The sequence below is a fragment of the Octodon degus genome, unplaced genomic scaffold (assembly GCF_000260255.1).
Source record: "Octodon degus isolate 3935 unplaced genomic scaffold, OctDeg1.0 scaffold00111, whole genome shotgun sequence".
NCBI lineage: Eukaryota > Metazoa > Chordata > Mammalia > Rodentia > Octodontidae > Octodon > Octodon degus.
The window spans coordinates 551,559-565,553 of NW_004524687.1; the positions used below are offsets into that span (position 1 = coordinate 551,559).

Genomic DNA, 13,995 nt, shown 5'->3' on the forward strand with positions numbered 1-13,995 from the left:
TATTTCACCAAGCTGCACCAGTGAAGAATGCCTGATGAAAGACACCCTCATCTGTCACAGTGATGCATACCCAAAATGACTCTTTCTTTTGGACTGCACACCATTTTCTCTCAGAGAGAAGACAGTATTATTTTCAGGAGCATGGTAGAGGAGTATGAGAAGATCCTCTGGAAGATTCTAATTTTTCCCCACTAAGCACTGCCTTCTTCCAGTGTTCAATAAGGATGCCTACATGCCTCCAAAACTGCCTCTTTAGAATGCATACTTTCCCTTTAGCCGCTGCAAATCTGTCCAGCATCCTAAAAAGTGTTCAACTATCCCTGGAAAAGAGAAACCTAACATGAGGCTCCATCATGTCAGAAGTTGAGGGCACCAGTCCAAGCAGATGCAGTCCAAGATCAGGTACACAGGAGTAAAACCAGATGTGAGTAGGCAGGGCCCCTCTTCAAGGGAGGCAGAAGCCAGTGATTCATCCCTGTGGCCGTTCCTTGACCTTGGTTAACCTCCAGCTTGGTTCAGTGGGCAGAGACCCTGACTCAGAAAGACTCCACTTTCAGGTTTATTTAGCTCTGGGTTGGCCACAGCTTCTGCAGATGGTGGCACTAGCCCTTGACAGCAGCAACCTGAAATTTGCCAAATGTTTATTGCTTATCTAAGCGCAGACAACAGATGATATGTCTCTACCACTTTTGCTGTATTTTTGACCATGGCCATGACCTCACACTGCACTCAGAAAGAGCTAAGGGTGATTTCACAAACAAATCTTACTTTTTTTATTTTTTATTTTAAAGAGGAAAACCAAAAATAGTAGAACAAATAACATGAACAAAGACAGAAGAAAAACAATACATGACAGTACAATTGGTACCGAATTTCAGAATAAGAATACAATTTTAACATTGCTTGTTTTATTATGTATTGTTATTGTCAAATTTGTTGCTCACATGACCAGAAATAAATATGCAGTATTGATCAAATAATTAAACATTCACTCTCCCTTCCAATAAACCTTAATTATTTTCCTTGTCCTCTTTACACTTTAAAATTTATTTTAAAAAGAATATAATAATAATAATCTTTAAGACATTAAAGATGGTATATACTTAAAACAACAAGATGAAAGATATTCAACCGTTTTGGTTATATTGCACACTGCTGTTCCATTGTTGTTGCTCAGATTATAGATATTCACATATAGTCAGTCACAGTAAAAATTGTAAACATTAAGTGCTACTTTCAAAAAAAAACCCTGCTAGTTTCCAAAAACTGATAGAGATTAGTACAGTCTTCTCAGCTGTGCTAAAATGTTTCCCCTGCTTTTTGTGACGGTGAAAAGATTTCATTTTAGGTGGAAAGTAATTACAGTGTAACAATTATGGTAACTAGGCAGCCTAGGTCTTGACAACCGGTTCAGGGGCTCCTGTCTTTCCTCCTCTTTGTCCTCTCGGGAGTCCCTGCCTCCCTTCTGGGTACACTCAAGCTTCTTGCCTCTCCAGGACCAAAGTGTCTTCTAGACCATGATATCCTGGACCACAAAAGGTATTGTCTTCTCTACCACAAGACAAGGGAGGGAAAGAGTCTCACTGTGGCTTCATTCTTGCCTCCTTGAGGGTATCCCCTGTTCCTCTCAACTCTGAGGGGAGATCAAAAGACCTATTGAAGGGCCATAGAGATAGCTCAGTTGAATAAGCATTTGCCTGGCAAGCACAAGGTCCTGAGTTCAACCCCAGGTACTGAAGAAAAAAAAAAAAAAGACTCAATGGAGAGCTGTATGTTAATATATATTTTTAAAATAAGTATTTTATTTAGAATAAGCAAAGATGGACCCCCACAAACACAATCAAGTTGTGAAGATAATACAGAGTTACCATACACCCCATGCCAACTTCCTCTATTGTTGTAACACTAAGCTATTTTTGTCATGGCCAACAAGTTGATGTAGATCATTGTTACCCAAAGTCTATACCTTATTTTGACATGTTTGGCTTTCACCTAATGTTCTTTTTTTGTTTAAGTATTCTCTTCAAACCCCACATTATGTTTAGACATCATTACTCCAAAGACTCCTCTGGGTAGTAAGAGCTGCTGGAACATTTCATGCTTTTGATTTTAGAGACCTTCCAGTCTTAAGGAGCACTGGGCAGGTAAGTTTCAACTTTGTCCCAATCTCCATATTGCTTCCACAGTTGCTATTTCTCTTCCTAGGTGTTCTGAATAATGTGGAACCTCAGTCATCATCCCGCTGATGTATTCTTTCAAGTCTCCTCTGTGCCATGGGGACAGAAAATAGCCATAGTCACATCATTTTACTATCACACTCCTCAGGTCACATTGCAAGTATATGTTTGCGGTTTATCATCAAAATGATTTTGCAAATTGATTCCATGCTCAAAAGGGATGGAGTCAGTTGATTTCTTATTGTTTCAGAATAAGCTGAAATAATGCAATAAATCCACCTTCACAGAATCCTATTTGAGGTAGCAGTGTGTGGTGACTTACTGATCAGAGTCTTTGTTTTTATGTTATTCATTCAGCAGTGTTTGAATTGAATTGAAGGCCTCCCACATGGAAAGCAAGTGCAATGCCCCCAGCCCTGACCACGGTCTTTAAAAAGTGCTCCAATCTGAAGCACAGCCTTTGCCCACCTCCCAAATATATTTGGACCCTCCTAGCCAAAGCAGCCTTTTTGCGTCTAGCTCTAGGCACCGAGTTTACTCAGGCAGAGGAGGAGGAAAGGACAGGCGCTTTGTGGAGGTCTCAGTGCCAGTAAGCAGCTTTATGGCTCGTGTTCTTTGGGGCCTTGAACAGATTCTTTTCCCTTCCCCCTCAGCCCACCAGTTGCCATGTGATGTGCTGCTTTATTCTCAGGTCCCAGCAGTCAAGCTGTGGGGCACTGGAGAAAACCCAGTGTAAGGTTTTATGACACTAATCCAAATATATGTTTATTTAAGAACACAGTTGTGCAACCTCTGTGCCCCCAGTCTCCCTGGACAATTGTGGTTGTCTAAAAATAGTCTGATGGGCCTTTGCTTCACACTGGATTTCGGGGCTGCAGAGTTCACTCAGCCCATTCTCCTCCCTTCTGCCACCCAGACTGCAGCCTTTCTTAGGGCCCGGGGCAGCTGCAGTGTTTGTCAGCAGAGCCCTCCACAAAAATAGGTGTCTCTGTTGTCACTAAGATGCGTAGGTCTTTTTTCAGTAGCGTCTTCACTTGATTGACTGATGGGCCCATAAGTTATTTTTGAATCTGGGTTATTTCTAGTTCTGATGTAAGTTGCCAGAGGCTGCATAATTGTTCAACCTACTGTTTTTATTTGATAATCTATGCTGAGAAAGTAAATGGTCTCATTGTAAAGTCTATTTTTTTTCAGAAATATTGACAGTCAGAACCCAACACTGGGTGTTTCCCAAGCATTAAATTACACTGCTCAGAGGCATAACATGTCAACATCTTTGTGTCTAGGGCTTGCAGGGGAATCTATTTTAGAATTCTTTTTCTGGAGGAAAAAAGAAGTTCCTTTACTAAGTCATTCTGTGAGTGTCTCACAAAAGATGAAGGGATATGCGTGCCTGTATAATATATTATCTGGAAAAATTAAATTAATGATTACATTGAGTGTGACAAGGAGCTTTTCTCAAGGAATATAGTTGTATTAATTCTAACTCTACTCACTGCATAAAAATTTATTAGATGATGTCTTAGGCTTTAATGATGGGTGAGAAAAAGATCTTGGAAATGAGGGGAGAGAGAAAGGTCTAGGAGTTTAGAGAGAAGTGGCTACAGGCCTCATAAAGGAAGGGCAGGGTCTGCTCAACTTCACCTATGCAGTTTGCACATGCAATGAAAATTATAGGTTTTCCTTTATTCATATGTCCAATATTTCTTTCAGATATAAGTACTCTCATAATACTTTAAAATTGGAGAAGACTATTCCTGAGCATTATTAAAGGTGATTAGACTAAAATCCTTGATGTTGAAATGTCCTCAGTTGTAAAGCTGTCACCCCAGCAATCATCATAGAATAGATGAATGCTTAATAAAAGTAATGTGGCTTTAACTAATTAATGCAAAGCTATTCTAAAGCTAGATTTCATTATTGGAATAAAAATACCTTTGTAAAGACAAAGAAAAAGATCATTAAAAGATATTCCAGAAGCATTGAATATATCAAAAGTCATGTTATGAAAGGAGGAGAAATGATAGAAAAAGGAACTGCCAAGCTACAAAGAGCGTGCAGACAGAACTGTATTTAAAATGCTTGTGGAAACTTCTTTCCTTTAGCTGTGGCGGCCGGAGCCATGAGTATGCTCAGGCTTCAAAAGAGGCTGGCCTCCAGCATCCTCCACTGTGGCAAAAGGGTCTGGTTGGACCCCAGTGAGAACAATGAAATTGTCAATGCCAATTGCCACCAGCAGATCCGGAAATTGATCAAAGATGGACTGGCCATCCGCAAGCCTGTGACCGTCCATTCTCAGACACGATGCTGGAAGAATACCTTGGCTCGTCGGAAGGGCAGGCACTTGGGAGTCGGCAAGCGGAGGGGTTCTGCCAATGCCTGGATGCCGGAGAAGGTGACCCAAATGCTCAGAATATGGATCCTGCATAGGCTGCTCCGGAGATACCCGGAATCTAATAAGATCGACTGGCACATGTTCCACAGCCTGTACCTGAAGGTGAAGGAATGTGTTCAAGAACAAGCGGATCCTGATGGAGCACATCCACAAGCTGTAAGCGGACAAGGTCCTCAAATAGCTCCTGGCTGACCAGGACAAGGCTCGCAGGTCGAAGACCAAGGAAGTGCGCAAGCGCCTTGAGGAGCGCCAGCAAGCCAAGAAGGAGGAGATCATCCAGACCCTGTAGAAGGAGGAGGAGCTGAAGAAGTGCCCTATGTGTACAGAGCAGACTGGTCCCAAATAAAAGAGCTTTTGTCTATTCAAAAAATAAATAAATAAATAAACAAATAAAATGTTTGTGGAAATATAAATGTATGGTTTTGTCCCTACCTTATTTCCTGACTTTTCTCCTTTTGATCTCTTCGTTGTTTACTCCTTAAATTCACTTTCTTTCCATTTAACTGTGTTATACTTTTCAGTTTTATTTCTTCTTTTGGGTTCTCGTACCATGGAGACAGTACGATATTTACATATGTGGGTCTGGTTTATTTCACTTATGAGTATAGCTTCAATTTACATCCATTTGCCTAAGAAGACTTCAAGTTTGTTTTTCTTTATAGCTGAGTAATATTCCATTGTATAAAAACACCACATCTCGTTCATCCCTTCTTCAGGTGATGGGCATTTTTGTTTCCAAGATTTGGCTATCACAAATTGTGCTACTATAAACATAGGTGCACATCTATCACTATGATATGATGTTTTCCATTCTTTAGGGAAGTTTTTCAGAAGGGGGATAGACAAGAGCAAAACTTTAAGACTGCTTGAAAGCATGTGATAATATTTAATCATGTGATCCATCTTGTATAACTATATCTGTTAATCTGAGCACCAGATTTGACAATAAAGATAGATAAAATATCAATCACTGTTAATCAGCTAGTCTAATTTTGAAAAACTGCAACGTAGGTATTGTATGTTACCCTGTTTCGGTCTTTGCTTTTCTTTTTTTTTCTTCTTTTTGTTCTTTTTTTGTATTTTTTTAGAGAATGGTCTACAGGGTATTCATGGTCTCACTATTAGATCGGACTCGTACTGATCTGGCTGTTTACAGCCTCCCAAAAGCTGGGATTACAGGAGCGTGCCACCATGCACAGTCTCAACTGCCATCTCAGCGTGCCATGGGGGTGGGGCCGGTATGTTAGGCCCGGCCCCTGTGCCTGCTTGCTGGCGCTTTAATCTGCTGAGCTATTTGGCCGGCCCTGCTTTTGTTTTTCTTGATCTTATATTTAGTCTTTAAAATAAAAGAAAATTATGGGCTGGTGAGATAGCTCAGGGATCTAAAGCACCTACTTAGAACAAAGCACAGGGACCACGGTTCAATCCCCCAGCACCACATGCCAGCCAGCCCCGCCCCCCTCGTGGGCTGAGCTGGCCACACACACAAATATAAATAAATAAATAAATAAAATTTAAAAAAAGAAAATCTCCCCAAAAATAAAAAAAAGTTTGTGGACTAATATTTTCATAATATTTCTCTTGATGCATGAGCCACTATAGTCAAATAGTCTCCATGCCAAAAGTATGAAATACATTCAATGAAATATTTTAAATTTTGAACACAAATAATTGTTGTTTAGCTTTCATCTTAATTTATGTACATACCACTTATATAGACATGTTATTGCTTAATACAATTTGAAGTCAATATATCATAGAATACACAGCATGGCATCTAACTGTCACATAATTTGTGCCACGCTATGTGTATTATGAATAAAGAAAATAAGTATGATATTTTATTATCTTACTATATTTCTCCTTTAAAAACAGGAGAAACCAAACTGCTTTTCAAATAAACTTTTTCTAAAATTTTACAACAGCCTTACTTTACTGCCAGGACAATGCATGGTTTTTACACATGTCGCGTCCAATTTCCAGCAGTGGTGCATTACGTGTGATAATAGTGTGCTAGTAAAAAAAGCATTCACACATTGCCATTTCCTAAAGGTACATTTTATTAGGATTTTCTTTATTTTTATTACTGTCATTTTTCTCTTCCAGCATCCAACCCAGGGCACCACAGTACAATTCTCTTTAGGATCTAGCAAAATGTGTTTCTTGGGCATTTCTTGTTTTTTTTTTTTTTTTTTTTTTTTTTTCAATCTCGGCACTTTTGAGTGCTGATCAAATTTTTAAGCTATGCCTCTTTTGGGAACATGTCTGGTGTTTTTGTTAAAACCAGAGGTGAATCTCCTTTTTTGGGAAGGAAGACCCCAGTGGTGAAGCACCCTCTCCTCATCTCATGTTAAAGGTGCACATTTGCAAAATAGTTGGTCAGTTTGTGGCATACTTGCTCACATGGCTAGGGTAATGTGTTTCAGTTTTCTCACTGTGTTATAGTGAGAGTTTTCAAGGAAAGTGATTTAATACAGAACACAGGGCCAGGAAGATACCTCAGTGGCATAAGCACCTGCCTGACAAGGGTAAGGTCCTGAGTTCAAGCTCCAGTACTGAAAAAAAGAAAACAAAAGAAAAACGGGACACATAATTTATAGGATTATTTTATAGTAATTACCCGAAGAGTCAAGTACAAAAGAGTGCAAAGAATCTGTTCTTTTCTGACACAAAGAATGCAGCCAGGATCCCACAGCAGTATCTTCTACAAGTCCAGCTGAAGACATAGAGTCCATGACAATGCACCCTACAAGTCCAAATGGAGGCCGAGGGACCATAACAATGTCTCATGCAAGTCTGTTTTACAGATCTGCAATGGGAAAGCCCAAAGATCAATTGTGGAAGATAGAAAGCCTGTGCCAGTGGGATGAAGGCTGTCTGCTAGCAGGCTGAGGGAGATAGGAAGCAATGCCCAAGGTAAGGACCAGAGCTCCTCCCAAATTACCATAGTCATCCTCACAACAATGAGGTCCTGAGCTCCTATGACAATGAGAACAGCTAAGTTCTTATCAAGAAAACCAGCACAAGCTTCTCTAGGGGACTAAACAGTGCACCATCTTCCACTCTGGAACTAGAAAGTGATTCCCAAAGTAAGGACCAGCGCTCCCCCAATGTGAATCTTTGCCATTCTTTACCAAAACAAGGACCCAAGTTCCTCTGATGATGAAAACAGCTGCATTCATACCAGCATGACAAGCTGCTCCAGAGAACCAACAGCACCACCCTTTCCTCTGTAGTTCTCCTTTTTATTTTGTTGCCAGCAATCCTCAAGTGGGCCTTTCATAGCCAGAACCATGCTAATTCAGTTCAGCTGAGTGTTATAAGTTGACCACCAGTTGCCAGTCTAACACACCCAAATCTTTATTTCCATATTCTACTGTTTTAAAAAACATTACTGTGCACAATTCACACTTAAGGGATGGGCAACACCTCTACTTCTTCCAGCAGACAGTGTCAGCCTGCAGTGTTTAGAATCCTTCTGCAAAGGGTATTTGACTAACTCTTGCATTCATTCAATCAATTACTTATATGATTAATATACTATTTTAATACTTTATACTTTTTATGAGCAGAATATATTTATTGAGAGAAAGAAAGCTCCTGTCCAAGAGAGGGACAGGAGGGGAGCCCGAGCGGGTAATTCTCCAATACTTTATATTTTGAGTGATAATGCAATACTGTTTTATTTACTGGAGAAAAATGTTTTTGTAATTTCATAACTATAAATATATGTTCTTATTTCTTAGTTACAATCATTTAATATTCCTAGACAATATGCATATAAATTACTTGAAGACAGTTTTAGAAATCTAATTGGAAATAATTATTAATTGCTGTACTTAATCATTAATTAGGAATAAAGGTTAATTCATTTTGCTACCATTTTTGTCTTCTAGGACTCATCCATATTATGTATGCAGAATAAGCTCAAGTAGGGACACAGTTTTCTTAGTATAGACACTTCTATTAACAGCAGTCAAGCACTATATTAAATATTTAATTCATGACTACCCCTCACTATACTTTAAAACTGACTTTTAGTTGTTCAAAAAGAGAAGTGTTTATCTGCAGTATAGTTTTGTGAAAACCTTTTTATGGGAAATTTGTTGTTAAACTGGTAGATATGTCTTTGTAAACAAACTCTACCCTGTCGAGAACATAAGCAAGCATAATGAATCACCTGCAATTTAGGGAATAAAACATAACAGTAAAAATGAAGAGGAATTCCACTTTGAGGGGTGAGAAGACAGTCTGAAAAAGGCTTCTACTCTTTACAAGTCAAGGATCTGGGGACAGTGGAACAGGATCAAGATCCAAAATGTATCTGCCAATTTCCCATGATGAATGCACTTATTAAGTATTCCACATATATACTAATGAAAATAAATGTATTTTGAAGAAAGCAAAATTTTCAAAATTGGATCAAATACACATGGATAAATCTGTGTAGAGCCTAGGAAGAGTTACTGAGTCATCCCTTCCTGTTGGCCACAGACATTCTGCAGCACATTTCTCTGGATGCAGTTGGTCCACTCCAGAAAAGGGATGGAGGTAAAAATTCAAGACTTGGCAGGCAAAACACTGCCACTGAGTGCACAGGAGGTCTACTGAGGCCAGATACACAAGGTGGAAGCCTGAGGACTAATATGTCAGTCAGAAGGATGGCAAAGAGCTGAGCCTCCTACATACAGTGTTTTAAAATGCATTTTAATGTTTTAGACAATTTTTAGATCTCCAGAGAAACTGAGCAGAACATACAGACATCTCCAAGTGCTGTCATGTACTGCATAAAGGTGCTTCATTCAGTATTGCCACATATGTGGTGCCAGTCCCATAAGATTATGGTGGAGCTAAAACTTCCTGCTACTTGGTGACTTGGTAGCCCACTGTGATGTCTTTGTGGCATTTCTAATGTATGGGTGTGTTGATACTGCCTGTCATAGAAGGTGTGTACCTGTAATCCAGACAACTCAAGAGCCTGAAACAAAGTGTCATGAGTTCAGGCAATTAGTGAGATCTTATCTTTAAAAACTATATAGCAAACAAAACCTTTTATAATACATCATGATTGATAATGTTATTAAAATGTTATATGTACATATTTTCTATACTACACTTGCAGATTATACTCTTCATACTTATAAAAAAGAAAAATTGTACCATAAACAATATGCTTTATCTTTCTAGCAGCAGCCCTGTGTATCTGATGCTCACCAATATCTCAGTTTCAATAGACCACACAGAGCATAGCCCTGGGTCACTGGGTTCATGTGGTCAGTCCGAGATTCTCAAGATAGATCCCTACTGTCTCACAATACATTGTGATATATCTTCTGTGTTATATTATCCTAAAGACATTTAAATGATTCTAAAGAGGCAAGGCTAAGAAAGAGAGAGCTCCTGCATGTAAGAACAGATATATAATGCAATTCTTAATGGTGAAAGACTCCCTTGCATAAAAGCACCTGAATAATTCTCCAGGCTTGGAGTTGGAAGTATATAGAAGTTGCTACCTATGAACAGAAACAAGCCAGAGGAAGGAAACAGACCAAGTCTGCAGGGCTTTTGGACATCACTTTACTGTGAAAATGAGCTTAATAGCAATGATCATCACACTTTTGAGGAGCAAAGAGTGGATGTTTACTGAGTCAAGCAAAATCAACAGTTAACTGTAAAAGTTACTACACACATGGTTTGATATTCAATCAGAAATTTCTAGAAGCACTAAGCAAAGAGGTGACCATATGTCTGAATCTAAAAGAAAAATTAAAGAAAAGGAATAGAGCTATAGATGACCTAAACATCAAAGTTGGAAAAAGAAACTTAAGCACCTTTAGTTAATGGTTAAGATAAAAAAAAAAAACAGAACTGCAGAAAAATAAATTAAAGGTTACAAAAGTTTAACAATGTAATAATTGAGCAGAGATCCTAAAAAAGAAAGAAAAACACAATATCTGGAATTGGTAATGTGCAGTGAAAGACAGGATTGATGTAGCATGGCAGAGAAGTAAAAATCTGCTCTGAATCATAGAAGGAAACTAAGTCAGAGAACGTAAATGGGACAATAAAGAAAGCTCTAACAAATACACAAAACTCCAGTCAGCAATTCTGTACACCTGAACCTTTGGGGGACAGCCATGCAGAATAAAACATTAGACTTTAAGGTAAAAAGTACTCATAGACGTTACAGGCACAAATAAATATATTTTATGATAAAAGGAAAATATAGCAATTATAAAACTCAATGTACCAATTTATAGTGTGATTATATAAAATACTAATGAGTAAAGAATAAATTAAATAAAATATTAAATAAGTAAATTGAAGTACCATGGAAGTGAAAAGAGAGAGACAAATCTGTAATTGTATTGGGAGAGTTTAACATAGTTCTCAATAGATAATAAAAGAAGAGAAGAGAAATGGAAGACAAAAATAGAGGGCATTATTAACATATTTGATTTAATTGTAATACAAAGAATATGACAACTAACAACTAACAATGTTGGAAGAAAAGTACTTTACAGAATTATGCAGAAATTTTCCAGATCTGACATTAACAAAGTTTAAAAAGACTGAAATTCAGAGTAATTTCTTTTCTTCCCTTGTAAATCATTCAGTAATCAAAAAATAAATATGCAATCTCCAGTTGATTGAAGAACAAGGAAAATACCTTCTAAGCGTTCTTAATTCCACATAGATTTCAAAACGGAAATCAGAAAATAATTTTAATTGATTGCCTCAGCTACTCTTCTCTTGTTGCTGAGACAAATACCTGACATGAAAAATGAAGGAAAAAATGGTTTATTTAACTAACAGTCACTGAGTCCACACTCAGCTGGCTCAAAGGCAGAGTGGCACATGGCAGAGAGCAACTTCTCATGACAGCAGCAAAGAACAAGAAGAGCCAAGTGGGGAGTAGCAGCAACAGTGACAACAGAGAGCAAGTCTCCCTTGAGTTGTACTCAGGCCATCTGCCTCAGGCTGGGTATAGTACTCACACCCATAATCTCAGCAGCATTCACACCCATACCAGATTATGTGTCATGAGAAACTTTAGAAGTCTGTCCCATGAATATAAGAGACTTTAGGGGGACAGCTAGACACAAACCATAACATGCCACCCCTGGACCCCTGAAGTTCTCATGTACATCCCTTTCTGCAAAATGTGTTTTAGTTCATCTCTAAGAGTTGCCAAAGTCCCAACAGCTTCAGCATTGCTGAAAAGTCCCAAGTCTCCTCCAAGATCCAAGGCAAACTCTTAACTGTATGCCCCTGTACAAATGAAAAGTTACAAACTTCCATCATTCAAAGGCACAAGATAAACTTCATTGTTCCAAAAGGTACATACTGCAGGAAACTAAGCATTGGGAGCAAAGCAAGTCCAAAATCCAGAAGGGCAAACATTAAGTCCTGTAGGTCTATGTGGAACATCTGAACAATCTGTGGCAAATTGTGAGCTCCGTGTGGCTCTGCCCCTGTGGCACACTTGGTGGTAGCTCCCATGGCTTCTCTCTTAGACTGGCTTTGCTCCCTCCTTGCAGTTTCCCTTAGATGATCCACATTCCAGGCTTTTCCTAATTTCTGAGGTTTCTGCTGCACATTAAGCTTCTCACTCTGCTTCACACACTTCCCTCTCAAGGGTACACTGCCTGGCCTCTCAGGGCTTCTTCTGAAATCAAGGTGGAAGCCTTCTCAACCTCTGAACTCCTGCCTTTTGCAAGCACCTAAACCAATGCCACATGGATGATGCCAAGGTCTACTGCCTGCTGCAGATTTAGCTAGGCTTTCTTCTCTCTTGGCTGTAGGAGTTGAGTGCCTAGGTCACTGAGCACTCTGACCCTGATTCCAGGAACAAATTCTCTATACCAGTGCCATTCTGAAACATGGGGTTTTGTGGCTTTTTCCTCAAAGTCTCTTACCTTGCAATTCTGAGGCTGCAAATGGTGGAGGTCTGCCACCTCCTGTGATGCCATCAGGCCATCCTTTCGATTCCCTTGTTCTTTCTTGACAATGGAGATCTTCTCAGCTCTGCCTTTGCATTCCACAGCTTTATTGGAACTTCCTTTTTTATATGTTAATTTTATTGAGAAATAAATAGCAGTGAGACAGTTTCAAAACAGGCTAGTAGGACAGTTACAATAATTAATACATTGCATTTTGTTGTCTTTGTAGAAGTTATTCATAGTACAAGATGCATACAAGATATTTTGTGTAAGCACTATTAGTTCAAAACTTTCTTCTCACTGAACTAAGAGAAAGTAGCTGTTACATTTTCCATTATATAGGTCTTGCTTTATCTTGGTCTTAACCATCCAGCAGAAAAGTACAAAAATGTGGTTTAAAAAGTAAAGCCTTCTCTTGTAGGCAATGTCTCCATATTAACATGCTGAGCTGTAAATGGCTCAAGTCAAAAACTTCTGACATTGCCAATCATGCACATAACCTACTACTATTATAGACTACTGGACTATATTGGATCACATTGCTAAATTCATGCACTTACAATATATGAATGGCAATGGAATACCCATCTGACAAAAGAAAAAAAAAGTGGGATATAAATGAAGGACTGTTCTATAGTGAAAAAAAAAAAAAAATATATATATATATATATATATATATATATATATATATATATATATATTTCTGACCAAACTCACAACACTTTAAATCATCCTGCTGAGTTCTTTGCTCTTGATTCTCAACATAAATCTGGCTAAAAGCCCCAAACAATACCCATGTCATTCATTCAATATTCGACTGCTTTGAGATTTCTTTTGAAAGATTAATCAGTCCACCATGCTTAATCTCCATTTCAGGCAAAGTCTCTGGACATGAGCAAAATGCAGACAAATTTTCTGCCATACCAAAACATAGATGAGACCAAAACCCAGGCATGCCACATGAGTGAGACCCTCTGCCACACCCTAAGGACCTCTCCACCCCTCTGAAACCCATCACCAAACCCCACCAAGTGAGTGAGAACATTTGCCTTGCTCTTGGAATCCCCCAGACCCAGCACAAGCTCAGGGACAGCTAGTGTGTGGGAGAGCTTCTGCACTCCCCTGCACCCCCTGGGCCCAGGGCACAACAGAGAGTCACAACAGGTTCATTGTTGTGCCAGAGCATCACAACAGGTTCACTGTGATGCCAGAGGGAAACAACAGGTTCACTGTGGTGCCAGAGGGGCACAACATGTTCACTTCCAAGGGCTGCAGGAGGAAGGAGCTGAGCACAACATGTAGACCCAAGCCAGGCACAACTGGATAAACTCAAACTTAACAGACCTGTACCAAAATTTCAGTAAATGCTAAGATTATAACTGCACCAAAGCTCTGCACCAAAGGTCAGAGGTCACTGCTACATAAAATGACAAAGAGAAGGAGCAAAATGCAATCTCAGACCTCGAGCCCACCCAGAACA

General features: G+C 39.1%; 1 pseudogene; it reads left to right on the forward strand.

The window, feature by feature from the left end:
• Positions 1–4,299: 4,299 nt before the first annotated feature.
• LOC101584067 lies at positions 4,300–4,918 on the forward strand (annotated as a pseudogene).
• Positions 4,919–13,995: the final 9,077 nt, after the last annotated feature.